Source organism: Odontomachus brunneus, unplaced genomic scaffold, assembly GCF_010583005.1.
Source record: "Odontomachus brunneus isolate Ranch 3 - 2012 unplaced genomic scaffold, Obru_v1 Obru_scaffold_026, whole genome shotgun sequence".
Taxonomy (NCBI): domain Eukaryota; kingdom Metazoa; phylum Arthropoda; class Insecta; order Hymenoptera; family Formicidae; genus Odontomachus; species Odontomachus brunneus.
The window spans coordinates 2,113,665-2,131,817 of NW_022639476.1; the positions used below are offsets into that span (position 1 = coordinate 2,113,665).

Consider the following 18,153-nt stretch of genomic DNA (forward strand, 5'->3'; position numbering starts at 1 on the left):
GTGAGTTTCCTCGCACAGTCGTTCGCCTTTCTCGCGGCTGCTGGTGTGCCGTGCCGTCGCTGCGTGCGCGTATGTACGCGTCGAAGAAGCAGCACCAGCCGTCGTCGTCGTCGTCGTCGTCGTCGTCGTGTGTGTGTAATAAGTGAGTGCATCCCTCTCCGCCGCTGTCGTCGGTGATGTGTACTACGTGTGTGCGCGCCAGCGCGCGCGTGCACCGTGCGTTAGTCCAACACTCGTGTGTTGCGCAACGGCGGCGCGCGTGTGACGATACTTTCGCGTAGCGCTCCTCGAAGACGTCGCGTTATCAGCGTCTCTCGGGTGTGTTCTTCGCGTGTGTTGCCTCTTCCTGTGTACGCGTGCACGTGTGTGTGTCTGTCTGTCTGCCTGCCTGCTGCCTGCCTGTCTGTTTGTATGTCTGTGTGTGTGTGGAGTCTTTTCTCCGACAACGGCGATCGACGTAGACGTGGAGGAGGAGCGCATTAGCCACGCTGGTTTGTCTTCTTCTTCGGAGGGATACGGATGCTTCTGTTGCTGGTAAGGCGCTTCTTCGTATACCGCACGACAGATTTACACACGACACACAGAGAAGGAGAAAGAGAGGGAGAAAGAGCGAGAACATCACATACATGCACATACTCGCACGAGACTGGGTACGCATGCGCTCAATGTGAAAACCGCCGGTCCTCCGCTCTGATCTTTCTCTCTCTTCTTGTCGCTCCTCTTCCCTCTGTCTGTCTATCTGTCTCTCTCTCTCTCTCTCTCTCTCTCTCTCTCTCTCTCTCTCTCTTTCATTCCCTGCTCTCCCTCTCCTCATCTTCCTTTCCCCCTTCCTGGCGTCTCCCGTTGGATTACCTCACGGACAAAGGATACGTAAACGGGGATATACGCGCTGGATAAACTTCATCGGGGCTTGCTCTCTCTCTCTCTCCTTCTCTGTCTCATTCACTCACTCACTCACTCACTGGCTCTCCGCCCTCCCCGCCGACGACTATATAGGTATTGTTCTTCGCTTTGCCTCTGTTCCGCTCTGTTCTGCACTGCTCCGTTCTCTATCCCGACGGGTGCCCCTGTGTGCTGCACCGCCGGGGCTGGAGGGCGGAGGAGGGGGAACGGTGCGGCGGTGTGTATATGTGTTCGATAAACGCGATCGAAAGATTCTCGCCCTCGGGGGCGTAGGGGTAGAAGGGTCGCTCAATTCTGTCGACACGATTCAAATCTTTGTTAATCCCGGAGATGCGCAACGGAGTACAACCGAGACTCCGTTTTCTCAGTTCGATATTCTCCAATCGCGCGACTGCAACCCGGGTCTGCTACCTCCCGACATGGTCGTTTAAATTTTTTTCCACATTTTGAGGTAGAAACGAGTAGAAAAGAAAAGAAAGAGACATGATGTTAAAGCGGTCGGAGCGCTCGTTTAGGTAATAAATAATAAATTATGCAATAATTTATTATTACGCGTAATTATTATTGCGAAATAAATAATGATGAGAAGTAAAATACAGTGGACACTTGTATTCTTCTAGATTTATTTTCGCGCGAAATTCACGAAATTCGCAAGACTATCATCTTTCGTTCACGCGCACGCGTTTTCTGGATTTATTGCACAGTGATTCTTACTTATCGCGCATTAATTCTGACAAAGATTCGATCTAGAAGAAGATTAATGCTGCAATTCTAAACAGAATCGTAAGTCTTGTAACTTGTTCTCGTAAAATTTGTCAGAACTTATGAGTAGATTTACAAATCTATGCAATATTATATGTCGTACAATTACTCGTAAATATCTACGATTTCATGTAATTTACGATATTTACAAGTGATTGTACAACATATGATATTGCACAGACTTGTAAATCCACTCAAGTTCTGACGCATTTTACAAGTTACGAAATTTACGATTCTGCTTAAAATTACAGTATTAATTGCTCCTCTCCGCGATCTCAGTCGCCGTCATTATCCACGCGTTCCGTTATCTAACATATACTCCATGATCCAATTGAAGCGAAGATATCAACAGCACCGCGTTGTCACTCGTCGCGAGAAACGCCGTTTCGACATTGTTCCACGGAAACTTCCCGTTAAATTCTAACGCATCGCCCCTTTTCAGAGAGCTTCGTTTCGGAAATTCTGCGGCGATTAACAATCGACGTGATTTTGCGAGAGAGACGACGACGGCGTCATGTAATCTCGCGGCGTGAGACGAGCGGAAAACGGTGGTCGGTCGTAATGTGACGAGAGAGGAGAGGACGCTCCTCTTGCGGGGGGATAATCGTCCTTACGGTTCGAGCGTTTAGCGAGCGCCGTCATCGGTCGTATATCCACCCCGATGTATCTCCCTGCTCATGCCGTAGTTTCTTCTTCTTCTTCCACCGCTTCTTCTTTTTCTTTCTCCACCGTCTCCTCCTGCTCCTTCTCCTCCTCCTCCTCCTCTTCCTGCGCCACCGCCACTTAATGAAGCGGCAGTTTGCCGCTCGCCGGATGTGTACACGGTTCTGCTCTAGACCGTGTTTAATGGAGATTCCGGCCGGTATCGATCGCGCGTACGTGACAGATAGATGCCTACGACGATGGTAATAGGATCAATCGCGGTCGGCACATCTGCGCCCCTATATATAACTTATAACGCCGCCGCAAGTTATGACGAGCGGCCGAGCGGTGCATTATATGCATTATGTATCGGCCGGCGTTACACACGAAGCGGATTACCGCACACTCGCGAGCGCGACGTTATTACGACGACGAACGACCGACCGGGCTTTTGCACATCGGCCAGGCTGCCCCGGCGCTCTGAGCTTTCGTGCTTGAAACGCGCAAAGCGCGCGTCGGCCGTTGAAAGAATCGCTCGACTGTCGCCCGCGAGCGACGCCGTGTGTGTGAAATATTTTGCAAATATATCTCCGTTACATATGTATGCGCTGTGTGCCTTTTTTCAATTTCTCCTCTGCTCTCTTTTGTACACGCGTAACGCGAGGATGCGCATCGATGGTTTTCTGGAAGGCGACGTGCGTGTGCGCGGCCGCGCACGTGTGTGTGCGTGCGTGCGTGACGTATGTTGTACGTGACGTTGCGGAATCGAATTTAACGGGAGAGGAGAGATACCGCGGTAATTTGTTCCGGCTATTATATACGTGGGAATCGCGGATGTTAATGCGCTTACGTAGATATCGGCCGCGATTAAGACGTCGTGCTTTTCGGTATAAATAACGAGGATGAGACTGATCTTAATTGTGAGATTTCTCGCCGGCTTATTTGAATATACGACTACACGCCGACGAGAGGTTGTCGGGCTGGTTTCGTCGGCTGCCGTCGTTACGCAGCCCGGGTAATATTAAGAAATTATATCTGCTCTCTTAGAGACGCTACCTCGTTCAAAGTTACCTTAATCAAATGCGCGAGCCGCGCGACTACTCGCGTATCTCCTCGGCTCGCAGCGGATCTCTCGCCGCTCTAAAACATCGCGAACTAAATCCGCGTCCTCGCGCGCGGATTTATGCGGTCGTATCGCCGGTGAATCGTGTTTAAACCGTGGTCGCGCGTGAAAATTAAAGACGCGAGAGTTACAAGTTGCGTCTGTGTTCGCGCGCAGCCGGCGAATATAGACCAAGTCTCGAATGTGGATCTATGTTAAACGATATTGCATTATCGCGATATCTGCGACTTTCAATGCCGATTTTACAGCGCTGTGGAAAGGTCAGTAGAAACTCTCCGCGGGGCGTGGGGGGGAGGGGGGGGGGAAGAAGAGAAAAGGAGAATAATGGAAGGAACTGATTATTATCGCGGTACCATCGCGTACGGTTACGTCGTTTCTCCTTTTACGGGCGATGTAACGACGCGGATTGATTTCTCTGAAGCAATCATCGATGATCATATAACATTTGCAAAAATCGCGGTGAGCCTTGTCAACGGTGGCTCGCCAGAAGCGTGGCATTAAACCGCCTGACGACTGGTTCATTATATAAAACGTTGTAAGCCCAGACATTGCTTTCCAGTCGAGCTGCGAGATATCATTGGCGCGTAATCACGCGCTTCCATTCGGAACCGAGAGCGCGCGCGGGATCACTGTACTTAAGCGTTCCTCTTTCCGATCGATCAATTGAAAGCCACCCGTCACGAAACATTCTTCCCGCCCGTAGGTAGGCAGGTAGGCAGCCAGCCAGCCAGCCAGCCAGCCAGCCAGCCAGCCAGCCAGCCAGCCAGGCTTGCTAAATCGTGATTTCGTATCGACACCGGGTATCAAAAGCGACACCGATGTTTACTCGACATCGCGGCTTACAAATCGACGTTATCGAGCGCGTCGTGGTCGTTATCGCTTTCGAAATCGTCAATATTCAAAGATGATTCTCGAGATCTCGAGAGATTTACTTTATAAACTGTGTATGTATGTGTGTGTTCGAGAGAAAAAGTATTTAAAAAGTAAAAAATATTTATCGCGATGCGATATTAATAACATATTTATTCAACTTTTTATTTTCAAATTTAAATGAAATAAACAATTGTTTTCGTGTAAAAATCAACGATTTTAGCAGTTAAAAAATGTAAATTTTTCCCACTCGCAAAAAATGTTTTTTCAATGGAAAAATATGTATATTAGGTAAATATGTTAATTAACGTCAATTGAACATTTTTTATTTTTTAGATATTTTTTTCTCTTTCCCTCTGTCTCAGTATATTTTCTATATCTTTCCTCTTCTTCTCCCACAAGATTTCAAAAGATATGTTTCGAGTTTAAGGCATTTCGTTGATTACTTTTAATGGCCGGCCACTTCACTAATTGGTATCTAATCTTTATTAAGTCGAAGCGATACGCGATCAACACGAATATAGCAACATCTCCGCGGGACGTCAGAGTCGCAGGACGTGTCGATATTGGAAGCATCGTCGATAGCATTATCGTCGGCGCTTCCGGTCACGATCGCAGCCTCCCCGAATCGTCGTGACGACGCGACCGACGATTCCTCTTCGATCGTTCCTCTTTCCATGCCTTCTCTCGTTCCCCTCGAAATGGTCGCGATTTACGGGACGCGCCCTCAGAGAGGTGACCCTTTCTGTCGCGAAAATGTCGCGTGCGCGAGCGAAAGATTATCTCCACGAGCTCGCTCTCGCGTCGGTCCCTCGTTGGAAATATACTTACAGCTGTTCGGCTTGTCACGGTTCTTCCGGAACGGCTTGAGGAGAGCAGGGGGAAGAGGCAAAGAGGGAATGTTTCTCTTGTTCTGACAGCCGTGGAAATGGAATTCACGGCGAAAGTTTGTCTTATTCCGTGCGTGCGCCCGCGATAGTTAAGCGACCAAGTTCGCCCTGGCCGGGCGTCGTCGTCGTCGTCGTCGTCGTCGTCGTCGTCGTCGTCGTCGTCTCTGCGTTTTCAACGCTCCACGAGCGGAAGCGTCTAACCGAAGGTATGCAGATAAAAGGGACGACAATCGGAGAACGCTCTCTCCTTCTCTCTCTCTCTCTCTCTCTCTCTCTCTCTCTCTCTCTCTCTCTCTCTTTCTCTCTTTCAGGAAACGGAGTCTTTTCGCGTACATAGCCTAACCGGAAGATCTCCCGTAACGGAGTCGTCTGGCATCGAAACCATCGTAACGCGAAGCCGTCGACGTAGTCGAGGTTTTATTCGTGCACTTTTCCGCGACGTAACGCGCGCTCCTTCTCTCTTTTTCTTTTTCTTTTTCTCTTCCTCTAGTCGATTCCTCGAGACGATCTACTTCTGGCGTGACGGAATACGAGACGGAATTTTATCACCGCGAATACACGCGGAATAAATATCTTTGGATACGAAAAATCACAATATGTGTAGCGCGCACAGCTCGATGTTTACTTAGAAGAGGAAAATATCGACGTTTCGTGAAATAGGATTGTGCAAAGATAACGTTAATGAGACAATACACACGCGCGCGTTCCCTCTCCCTCTTTCTCTCTGCCTCACTCGCTCGTTCGAATGGAGTTGGAACCGCCGGAGAAGTTCGCATGCAAAATGCTTGAGTTGCGTATGGCGGCTCGCGCTTTGCTAATAACCAGCGGTGCTGCGCACCGCGCTCGTGGCGCGACATTGGCGTCTCTATTTAAATGTATACACGATTCCTGCGACAAGCAGCCGAGAAGTCGCAATCGCGCGCAAAAAGCCGAGGATAAATTATGCGCGAAAAATGTGGATGTAATTAACGGCCGGCACGCACGAAGAAACTACTTGTGCGCTCACGGTGATTACGCTTGGCTTTTTACGTGTAAAACGTGCGCGCGCCTTTTTACATTATGAGTGTGTGTATGTGTGTATGTGTACCGGGCGACGACAGTACGCGAATAAGTAAGGAAGGCCTTTCTGGCGTGTTACGTGCAGAAAGAGAGAGAGAGAGAGAGAGAGAGAGAGAGACTCGGCGCGTTCGCGGCCTTCATTATTCATGCGATGTTGATGGTCGCCGGTATTTCGCGTAGCGAGAGCTATTTCAGCAGATCGATTCGCGCACGTGTCTTCTCTGCGGCATCGCACACTCGCCGTTTTCCCTTCGCAAACCTCCTACAGGGGCGTCCCGACCGAGTTCATCGCACTTCCGTTTACTTGGCACCGCGCGTTCCTCGATCAGCCTGTAGGTTGAGAAAAGGATATCGAAGCGCCGATACTGCCTGCCGGTCGTGAGCGAGCGAATGGGCGAGGGTAAAGTGCTTCACGCGAATTAATAAGCTGTAAATTAATTAGCCAGAAGCGAGCGTTTAATGGGTCCGCGAGGGAGAGAGACGGCAGGCTTGTCTCCTTTATTTGACCACCCGAGAGAGCGGAGTGTACGCTGAGAGAAAGAGAAAGAGAGTGAGAGAGAAAGAAAAGAGACCGTTAATCTCATTACAAATTGCAGTCGTTTCCTCGGCGACAGTCATGCTTTTTTGTCACGCTGACAAAAAGATGGTAGTGATGATACGTAAGGTTGTTACAAATAACACCGTAACAACACTCTATAAAAAAAAAAGAAAGTCGTACTTATTTGCGATTACCTCGCTACGCAATTACAATCGCAAATATTAAGCGCGTTTCTCGCAGTGCAGCGGGGCTTACTTAATCGTCGCGCGGTGATTAACGGTGGAAATTAAAAGGCGGGTATTTAGTAGCGTTCATTGTTTTATGCTCTCGCAATTTATTTCAGTAATTGACGAACGGCCCGGCTACGTAAGGCGCCTGTGTGCACTTTTACGCGCGTACCGTACATACCGAGCTCTTTTCCACGCCAACGCCAAGCTAAATCATTCGCTCGTCGACTCATTGCTCTTTATTAAGTTGGCACAGCGCGATAACTATGGCCGTGCAAACAGTTCGTTCGAGTAGATATTACCGGGTCGGTAGATGTTATTATCGATACGCGATACATTACTGTATGTAACTGTGTGAACAGCGATAAGCCGGATTGTCGTTGATACGTCCGTAATGCTTTCTAGATATTGATTTATTGCCACCGCTGTCTTTCGTCGTTCAAGATAATGGGATCCTCGAAGTTGCACAATTTTGCGATACACACCCCTCCGAGTGTGTGTGTCTCTCTCTTTCGCAATGACGCTATAAAAAGAAGTATCTTTAACAAATCTGAAAACTAATATCTCGTTATTCATGCCGACGTAAAATATCGCTTTACATTGACTGGCTCTCACAAAGATTTGAGCTGTAAAGGGAGTATCTTAACAAATTTGAAAATTGATATCTCGTTATTCACGTCGGTGCAAAAATATCGCTTTATATAGACCGGCTTTTAGTGAATATATAGACTCTGCTTTTAGTGATTAAATTTGTGGACATTTTGCGGACAATTTGATCTCCAATAAAACATTACAGGAAAATTGAGACATGGGAAAACATCCTGAAAAATTATAATCACGAAATTTCAGGCAATTTCCCGAAGAATAACTCTCCCGAAATATTGGAGGTAAACAAGGTTCCAGAAAGCTAAACCAGAGAAACCGAAACAATTTTCTCGAAAATAACTCTGTCTAAATATCGCATAGTGATACAACATTTAGGAGCCAATATTTAACAAAATTAATCTGTAAAATTTATACAATAAATAAGTCTGATATGTACGTTTATTTTAGAGATATTCAGGAGTAAATATAAGAAAATATGTATATTGTATGGATTTAAATTTCTTAAGTACTGGCTTGGGTGTACTGAATATTTTACGTTTTTAAATTCGTGATATATTTGGGGAGAATTGTTCTTCGAATCTCACTATTTGGATTTTGGGACGGTAGTTTTTCGGGAGATTGCATACTTCGAATATTTTGGGAGGATTGTTTTTCAGAAATTTTCTTGATACACAAATATTTATAGATCTTCGGGACATATTTTACAGCCCCGATACTTCGAAAAGATTGTTTTTTGGGAAATGCCTGTGTTCGAATTTCGTGGTTTTAATTTTTTAAAACAAAATGACAGCTCACTTATGAATTCCTTCAGAGTGTTTTCTGATTTTGGTAGCGCGCGTGCGCTCGGCTGCAAATTTCTCGAAAATCGATCGATTTCAATTTCCTGCTCCTTCTTTTCTCCGCTCTCCCGCGCGAGATAGGAGGAGGAACCTCTAATTCGCGAAACTCGCGGACGCGTTCGTGCGAGACGATTCCGCGTCGAGCTGCGAATAAATATCGCGCGACTCGGCGAAAGAGAATCCACCGCGCGCGAGATTTCGGCGATTTCGTCGCGAGTTGGCCGTCGCTCCACGAATTTATTTGCCCCTCGGCGAATAGAGACGAGGGCAAAGCGCGCGGCGCACGGAAGAAGGGTCTCTCGCCCCTCGGCATCGATCCGCCAGGTGTTCTATATAGGTCTAATGCGTAATTGTCGAGGGTCGCCGGTGAATTCGTGTCAATGCGGAATATCTCTTTTGTGCCGCGTGTCCCACCACCACCATCACCGCCACCAGCTTCTCCTCCTCCTCTCCCTGCTGCTCCTGCTTCTCCTGTTGCTCCTGCTTCTCCTGCTGCTCCTGCTTCTCCTGCTCGCTTAGGCGAGGAGAATCCACAGGGTGACGACGAGACGCCCCGCCGTGTATGAACGTATTATGGCAACCCACGGCCTTTTAGTTCTCGTTAGCGATATGTTCCATTAAGGAACTAACGCGTACACGCGCTCGCTACTAAGTGCAAAGATAAACAGCGCCGAGTAATATCGACGTGAGAACACGCTCTGAGATTTCAAGAATCCGCGCACGCCGCGAAGAAGATGAGAGTACGCTCACGGAAGAGGAGGAGAAGGAGGAGGAGATGGTGGTGGTGGTGTCTCCGTGAAAAAGCGTGACATCGACGGGAACGTTTCGGAGTCTCTTCGCGCGCGCACTGACGCGTGAGAAATTTTTATCGCCTTTTTTCCTCCGTCGCGAAGCGAAGAGAGAGATCTCTAGTTCGAGAGACGCGACGAGCGAGATCTCTAGCTCGCAAAACGCTTTCTGAAGGACATATCGTCCGTATAGTTCGTACAAAAAGTCTTTAAAAATTAGAAATACTTCAATATTTCTATCTTCTGTATAAAAACGTGTAGTATATACGATATAGTTGAGTAATAACATATTTTTACTTAAATTATTTTTACTTTAAGTACTTTTTACTTTCTGTCATTTATTTACTTTATCTTATATTATTTCTGAATATTAAACTTTTCTCTCAATCGCGAAGGGAACTTTGCACACATGATTTTGACTTGAAGTGCACGTGTATAAGAATTGAAACTTTTGTCATTATTTTTCAATTATCCTTTCTTCTACTAAAGATGGCATCATGTGTACACTTGCGTAACAACGTGCTTTAAAATACTTCCAAGTAGCAGGATGACGTCAAAAGACATTATTATTAACGTTAAAGACGTCATTAATCATTTTGACGTCGTCACGTTTGCCGGGCTTGAAAGTGGAGCAACTTTTGAGTGAATCAATGTCAAGTGGTTCGTGATCACTTTTAGATGCAATACAGATTAGCGGCAAGTTTCCTCAAATTTTTTAAATTCTCTTTGACACATAAGCGATACATATTCTCTTAACGTTTAAAATATAATCTGCAATTAATGACATCATTATATAACTGGGATGCTTCAGAATGTCTGACAAGTCGCGCTCCTAATCAACAATTAGAAGAAACACGACGCGTTCTAGCGCAGCGACAGCTGGAAAAGCATGCCGAGCTCTTCCCGTGATTACTGTCGGTCAATCGGGATTTTTTTGTTATTACTAACGGTCAAGAGAGAGAGAGAGATCGTGAACACGTCGACAAAGTCGTTCCACGATACCTCGACACGCTCGTGATACGCGTGGGACGGCGGCGCGTAGCGGGAATTCCCGGCGAATAGCGATAAGTGCCTCGTTAAAAGTGCGACGTGGCGAAAAGCGAAGCGAAGCGCGGCGGCACTACAGCGCGCTGTATGTGTGTGTCAATGTGTGCGCATGTATGTGTGTTAGCAGTGACCGCCGTCGGCCACGATGAACGCGCGCATTTTCCGCGTACGCGAACCGTCGTCGTCGTCGTCGTCGTCGACGGCTACGAAGAGCTCGTTGGCAGCCGAGCGCGCGCGCCCGAGTCCACCACATATTTTCCGAGCATCGGATACGTGCGCCAACTACGAACTTTCACGTTTCCTCGGGTGCATTTCCGCGAATATGCATTTCTCTCGCGCTCACGCTCGCGCGTGCCCGTTGCAGAAAGAGAAAGAGGAGCGGAAGGGAAGTGCAAGGGGGGTGAGGAAAGAAGGGCAGGGAGAAGCAGAAAGAGCGAGCGTTAAAACTTTTCCGCTCGTTTACGGTCGCGCGGAGGTTTTCGCGTGCAATTTCTTAACCGTCTCGCCCCTCGCGCATATTTTTCCACACTTTACCGCCGGCGCTCTCTCGCTTAATGGTCAAATATACGCGGCTCTCACATTTAAACGCAAGCGTTATCGGCTGCGGAAACGTGCACGCCACCAATCCTTTTCTCTCTTTATCCGTCTGTCAGTCTATCTGTCTCGTCCTCTCGCTTGCGCGCGCACGCGAGCGAAAAGGCTGTAAAAGCCGGGGAACTTAAAATGTGTCCGTGTAATTTGATGTTTACGGAGGACGTTGTTAAGACGGCTACGGTGACTCCGGGAAATTTCCGTCGATTATTATTAAACAACGTTCCGACGCTCTGTCTCTTCTCTTTCGTCGTTACGAGGCGACTTTTAGGTCGCGTTTGAGTCGCGTTGTTTAATTATCTCGGGAGAACAATCGGCGTCGTTCATCCGGCGACTCAGAGGTAGAAGGACGATTGTCCTGCGCGCTCGCGGAGAACAGACAGACGCCCCCCCGTTCGGAGTCCGCGAGGAAAAGGGAAAAGCTGGAACGCGAATCGTTGCGGGAGGAGGCGCGATGAAATAGTAATTAAGCGGACTTCGAATTAAATCGGGATAATGGCTTTTCCGTTCTCTGCCGCGGAGCTTCTTCTCCTCGAGTCGAATTTGACTAATAAATACGGGCAGCGCGGCTCTTGTGTCGGGCAATGTTTCGCTTTGTTTGACGCAAAGTGTTTGATTGATGCAGCGTCAGCGCGCTCATCGCTCCACTTCCAAGTCGCGCAGTCGACGACTTCGTTAGTCGTGCTCTCGTTCCGCGCGGAAATATAAATAACAGCATGCAAACCGCGCGGCGGCCAGCAACCGAATCGTCGCTGACGACGACGGTGCACGTAGATTGACGCGCGTCGCGCAAAATCGCACGTAAGACCTCGATATATCTCGCGCGTCTCATTTCACCGCATGATCAGTCCGTCGTCGCGAGCCCGACGGCTGGCTCCGGGGGACGAGCAGTTCTCGTAGGCGGAGAAAGAAAACGTGAAAATCATCGTTTGTCGGCGTCGGGGTGAAAGCTGCTGGCTGTTACATTGCGGCTTTGACTTTCGAATTACCGTCAGCTATTAATCCGGCCGCCCCTTAGTTTTTCGCGATCCACAAGCAGGTATACAAGTATATATAGATATCACGTATACCTGCCTGCGAGCTCGACCGTGAGTAGGGTCAAGGGTTCGCGCATACACACACACACATACATGCACATGTGCAGCACACAGAGCCGCCGCCGCCGCCGCCGCCGCCGCCGACGGTGTGCCAACATCGCTCGTATTTTCAATAATCCGCGCTCAACCATCAAGCCCGCCGAATCGTCAAGCGTAATATCCGGTGCGTAATCAGCCGCGCGCGATGAGCGCAAATGAGCCTAACACCTCTAATTCGGACTCGTTCCAGATTCCACGATGACACACGCGGCGAACACCGTCATCAGTCACGACGGATCAGTTCGCGCGCGAGCTATCGTCGCATTCTTGTTTCCTCGTGTGCTCGAAGGGGAGAGAGACGAGTTCTTATCGACGAGAACGCGATCGCCACTTATCGATTCTTATCCGACGGGACTCTTATCTTTTACCTCACGCGCTCCGTCGTCGCGTATCGTCGCGTCGATCGACGAGTGCGGATGAGAAACCGGACGATGCTGCTGCTGCTGCTGCTCTGTAATTTAACGGCGAATCGCCGGGAGTCAATTTTCAACAAATATTTTTCTCAATCTCGAAGCCATTTTCACGATCCTATTCCAAAAAAATACAGCTTCCTGTGAAGTAATGATAACAGTCGGTGTACCTTCTCGTGCTGATTCGGCTGTAATTTTTTTCGGAACAGTTACGCGCTTTTACACAAAGAGAGAATTTTACGGTGAAAATTATTGTATACGAAGAAACTATTACAGCTTTTTTCATAGAAATTTTTTTCAACTTTACTCTGCTTTTAGTAGTCCAGGAATAGACTCACAAGTAACACTAGAGAAGTGATAATCACCGATTTTCCTGAAACTGCGCATACAAGTAGTTCTTCAAAAACTATTAGACACGTATTTTTTTGTTTTTCCCCAAAAACGAATTTTGGAGTAGAAATCGCCCCTACAAATTTTGAGGGGGGGTAAGAGGTATTTTACAAACTGTTTGTAGGATTCGTATGAAATTTGGTATCTAAGGCTTTTTGGCCTCGCTGATTTCGAATTTGAAGTCAGTTTTTGAAAATTCAAAATGGCGGATCCAATATGGCGGACGGATTTTCATTTTTTTTAAGGATTTCTATGAAACATGGTATCTAGGGGTTTTTAGCCTCGCTGATTACGAATCAGAAATTCTTTTTTGAACTACTTTTAGCATTACTCAGGAACAACGACATGGACGTAGTAGCTTTTTGTTCCCATTGGGGTGCTTTATTAAAAGTGAGTCCCCTTGCCTGTCACTTTTCGGGAGGTTTTTGCTGTGAGTCCCCTTGCCTGTGACTTTTCCGCTATCAAAACTTTCAAAGAATATTTGGGTGTCAACAGATTCTTTGATTAAATTCTCTAAATGAAGAGCAAATAATCTTTCTTCTTCTATAATTACTGTTTCCAGATTGTATTCTGGACGATTAAAACTTTGTTGTAATAAGAGAACAATATTTTTTGGGTTCATCGACATTTTTGAAGGTTTTTTCCTTGTAGGGGCGATTTCTACCCCAAAATTCGTTTTTGGGGAAAGACAAAAAAATACGTGTTTAATAGTTTTTGAAGAACTACTTGTATGCGCAGTTTCAGGAAAATCGGTGATTATCACTTCCCTAGTGTTACTTGTCAGTATGGTCCATCTTTTACTGAGGAACATACTAAATTTTGCTAGAAACAGCAAATTTTTTTCTTAACACACTTTAATTTCTGACACATAAGTAGCACGAGACGAAAGGATAGTCATTTGCAACAGAATGTCGATCTACTCGACATTCTGCAGTAATTGACTATCCTTTCATTTCACACGTGTTATTTATATTTTTAGAAGAAATCTGCTATTAAAAAATTTGCCATGTTTCTGACATAATTTACCATGTTTTTTAGCTAGGTAAATTTTATTCACAGTCTATGAAAGAAGAAATGTTAAAAAAATATTCATATGATAGATACTAATAATATATTTACTTGTGGTTATATACATACTTTTATATTGAGAAAAACTTTCTCTGTGAAATGAGAAGATATATATTTTCCTAAAACACCCCGTTGCTTTACATGAAGTCAATTGCTTGTTCCAATCAAGACAATTTAGATTCAAATGAATATGCTATTGATACTCACCGAGTTAATATTGTTATTATTAAGATATTTCTCCTTCAGATATTTTCCCTAAGATATTTTCTTTCTCTATTCCTGCACTACTGGAGACACAATAAAATCGTTGATTTTAAATAAGAAGAAAATTTAAATGGGAAGGAAAAACAAAACTGCAATATATTCTTCGTGAAGCATCGCGAAAAAATTCCAAAGATTTTCATTGTCAGAAATTATTTCGATTATATTCGGATTCTACATGTATCTTTTCGGAGAACGGATCATGTCTTTAGATTTCGACACGTTCTCTTATTTCATGGGGAATGCGTGTCCACTTTTCAGCGAGCAGGTATAAAATGTCAGTCGAAACTAGACTGGACAAATTCATGTGTTTTATGACAAATGAACGGCGCGAGTACGAGCCATTAGTTGCGTTCAGAAAAAAAAACTGTTTTGCAGCTGTTGTAAAATTCGTGAATCTGATTGATACATGCTCTTGGATTCAACCCAAATTAAGAGCATACTCCTATCAGATTCACGAATTTTACAATAGTTGCAAAGCAGCTTTCTCTGCTGAATACAGCCATTGGTTGCGTTCAACCAGTTGCAAAGCAACTGTTGTAAAATTCGTGAATCTGATCGGAGTATGCTCTTAATTTTGGTTAAATCCAAGAGCATGTACTAATCAGATTCACGAATTTTACGATAGTTGCAAAGCAGTTTTCTCTGCTGAACGCAGCCATTGTCTCCCGAGGCTACATGCAATTTGAAATACTAAAATGTTGAGATGGTCGAATTCGCGGCTTGGCACGGATGCACGTGGTAGCGACGCGGCGTCTAGAAAAGAGACGGGAGACCGACTAAACCCACCGCGTCTTTTAGCAAGCAACGCGCTCTAAAGATCGCGCAATTAGTCGCACCGGTGAATAGAGAGACCGGCGGCACGATTCCTTTTGAACCACGCTCTCCTCGCCACACGTTTTCCTCGCCTGACCTCCAGTCCTCTGCCCACCACTCTCTCCCACCCTTCTTCCGACTCCCTCCCTCCGCCGCGGCTCTATTCCCGGCCTCGGGTCTCGTGCGAAATTCATTCGCGCGAATTCCTGGCACGGGGTTTCGCACTTTTCGCTCGCAGATTAATGGACAGACTTCACGGCGCCGTAAACGAATAGTTTATTGTTCGGCCGCGCGCTGTATAACACGTGTGTAACGACTGTGCGTGTAACGAGCGTGCTATGCGTGTCCGGTGACGTCCTAAAGCCGTAGATGCGTCTGTCTTCCTTTCTCTCTCCTTTTCTCTTTCTCTCTCGTTTCTTTTTTATTTTTATTTTTAGTATTTTTAGCTGAAATATTGCGAGCGCGTTTCAGTACTACTGTTTGTTTTCAGTTCTGCAATTGTTTCCCACGCACAGCGTCTGCAATTTTATCTCGTTTTCGGGCCTCACCGCAATGCACTTTTGTTGCATCGAAATCGACCAATTTCAAGCGGTCTTCGCGGTGCTTTTCTCCTGCGTCACATGTAAAGGAATAACCTTCTGTTCATTGTCAAACCATTACGATTTATTATTCTCTTTTTCTTTTCTCTACAAAAGAAAAACGTCCCTTGGAATCAAAAGGCTTCAGACACCACCACCACTATCCCATTCCAGAAAATTCTTTGTTAGTTTATCACTGAAACTAAATTTCTGGTTGGACTCGGAATTTTGCAGAGCGCACGATTGCAAGCTCAATCGCGTAATATTGCAGGCGTATTTCTCGTTCACTCGATCGTTCAAGAAATTCGGCAAGCCACCGTTCGCATTTCCGAAAAGCACAAGTCGCCCAGACTTCTGGCAGACGGGCGACTTTTACGGTCAGCACGCTGTGCGACTGAGAAGGCGGCGGCGGCGAAGTAGTAGTATTGTATAATATAGCTGCAGTGGCGGTACTGAACAACCTCGTCGATGAGTGAGAGAGACAGAGAGAGAGAAACAGAGAGAGAGAGAGAGACCTGGTAGAGAGTGGTGGCAAGCTCTGGCGCGCGAAGCAAGGGGAATCGTCAGCTCAGTAAGCGGCAAATGCTCGAGCCGGTTCGACGCGCGCGGCGCGCTGTGTAATGCGCGAGTGTGAAGCGTGGTCCGCGCTACGGGAACGGTTTTTCATGTGGGCGATACACGCGCGAAATAGCAGCGACAGGTTCCACGAGAACGTCTCTCACCCGGTCTCCCGTGCGTCACACGATCTCGTCGACACGTGGATTCTTTCGTAAATGAATCGACTCGCATCGTCGTCGTCGTCGTCGTCGTCGTCGTCGTCGTCGTCGCGTGCTTTTTCGGCGTCGTTGGAGACTCTCCTTGTCATGATCGGCAACGCGGCCAAGTGAGAACAAGAAAGAGAAATATATAGAAGGTGCATATGAGTGTGTGTACATGTGTGTGTTCTGTGTATGTGCTACCACGCTCAGGAGCGAGCGCGGATGTATGTATGTGTAACGCACGCCCGCAGTGGTTGCAGGCATGCACTCACTCACTCACGCACGCACGCACGCGTGTATCCGACACGAAGGTGGTGAGTGAGAGTGCATACATCGGTGCATCGTCGATCTGTGGTCGCTCCTCTTGATCGCTCCACGCGCGCGAGTGTGCCGCACTACCACATACCACAACACGTTCTTCCCTCCGCCGGTTAGTGTGAATACGTAAATAATAAAGTGCGTGTTCGGCTTTTGCCGCCTTCGCTCTCTTCCTCTCTCTCTTCGTCGCTCTCCTGTTCTTGGCGGCGGTCTCTTTGTCGCTCTTGGAGCGTGGGTCTTCTCCTTCCCCCCCGTTGCCGGCCCTCCTTCTCTGCCCGCAGTGCCGGCGAGAGACACATCGGATTACCGCGTGGGACAAAGGATACGCGCGCACACGCATGCACGCATACGCGAGTGGATGTGTGTGTGCGTGCGTGCGCGCATACGGGACTCGGCAGCCGCGGTGGTGCGGTGCCCCCTCTCCCTCCGGATTATTTATCGACCTGCACGAGGTATTGTGACTATGCGAGTGTCTCATATGCCGACGACTCTTGCCGCGACACCCGTTGGTGTCGTTAAGTAAACTGAGCGCGCTTTTAATCGCCCTCGAAGGCAGTCGATCGTCGGCATCGAGGTCGCGCGTAAAATCGCCCTTCGCCTTGTCGCCCCCCTCTTTCTCTCTCTTCCTTCCTCTTTTTACTCTTTCCTGCCTTTTCATTCCTCGTGGCGCTCGTTTCCGGCGTTCGCTCGTTACCCTCTTTCTGGTATTTCGCGGTGCAGACACACGGAGAATTCGAGAAGCATTGAAAAGAAACGTGGAATGTGTGTGTATGTGTGTATCGTGGAATTTCAGCTCTCTCCTCTTTCTCTCTCTTTTTAAAAAAGTCTTTCTGAAAAACGAAGTTTCCACGGCGCTCGCAAGTTCGCTCAAACACGAATTCGTTAGAATTTCAAGCGCCCCGGCAAATCAAGTTTCGATCTTACAGCCGCGGTAAATGCCAGCGTAAACGTTACGTTCGGCGTAAACCGAGTTTCTCGGCGAGTTTAATTTGAAGCTCGCCTGTTGAAATATGTAACGCCGGACGAGAGCACCCGTAAGTCACGGCGGCCGGTTCTTTGATCGAATTTTCGGCGCGACAAAGCACGTCGACTTCTATTCATCGCGCAGTATATTTTGACTGTGTCTCTCTTTGCGCAGTTCTCTCGTATCCAAAATACGCGGCTCCTTCGCCACTATTTGCACACACGTAATTTCTCTTCCTCTCTCTGTCCACACGTCGTTATCGCAAAGCGTGTTTGTCCATTCAGTCGTCACCGATGAAAATTCATTTTCTTAACTTTCGCGATGTCGCATTCCAATGCACTTAACATATACATAAACACATACATACACACACACACACATCGCCTATATGTATATGATATCAGGTCACGCTAATGGATGTGACGCGAGAATATCGACTTCACGTCGACATAATATCAGATAATTCGCAGAAACTGAAATGCATTTATTCGAATGAATTTTGACGGGATTACCGGTTATATATATATATATATATATATATATATATATATATATATATATATATATAT

At 47.0% G+C, this 18,153-nt stretch overlaps 1 protein-coding gene across 13 annotated transcripts in view; it reads left to right on the forward strand.

Moving 5' to 3' along the window:
* The window catches only part of LOC116842626 (zinc finger protein 608), a 296,735-nt gene that overhangs the window by 113,427 nt on the left and 165,155 nt on the right, over positions 1–18,153 (forward strand). Inside the window, exon 1 of one of the 13 annotated variants that reach the window (XM_032812076.1) lies at positions 11–534. The exons of 9 other annotated variants lie outside the window; for them this stretch is intronic. The gene's annotated coding sequence lies outside the window, so the exon portion shown is untranslated. 3 more of the 13 variants (XM_032812084.1, XM_032812083.1, XM_032812081.1) reach the window with 3 other exon arrangements.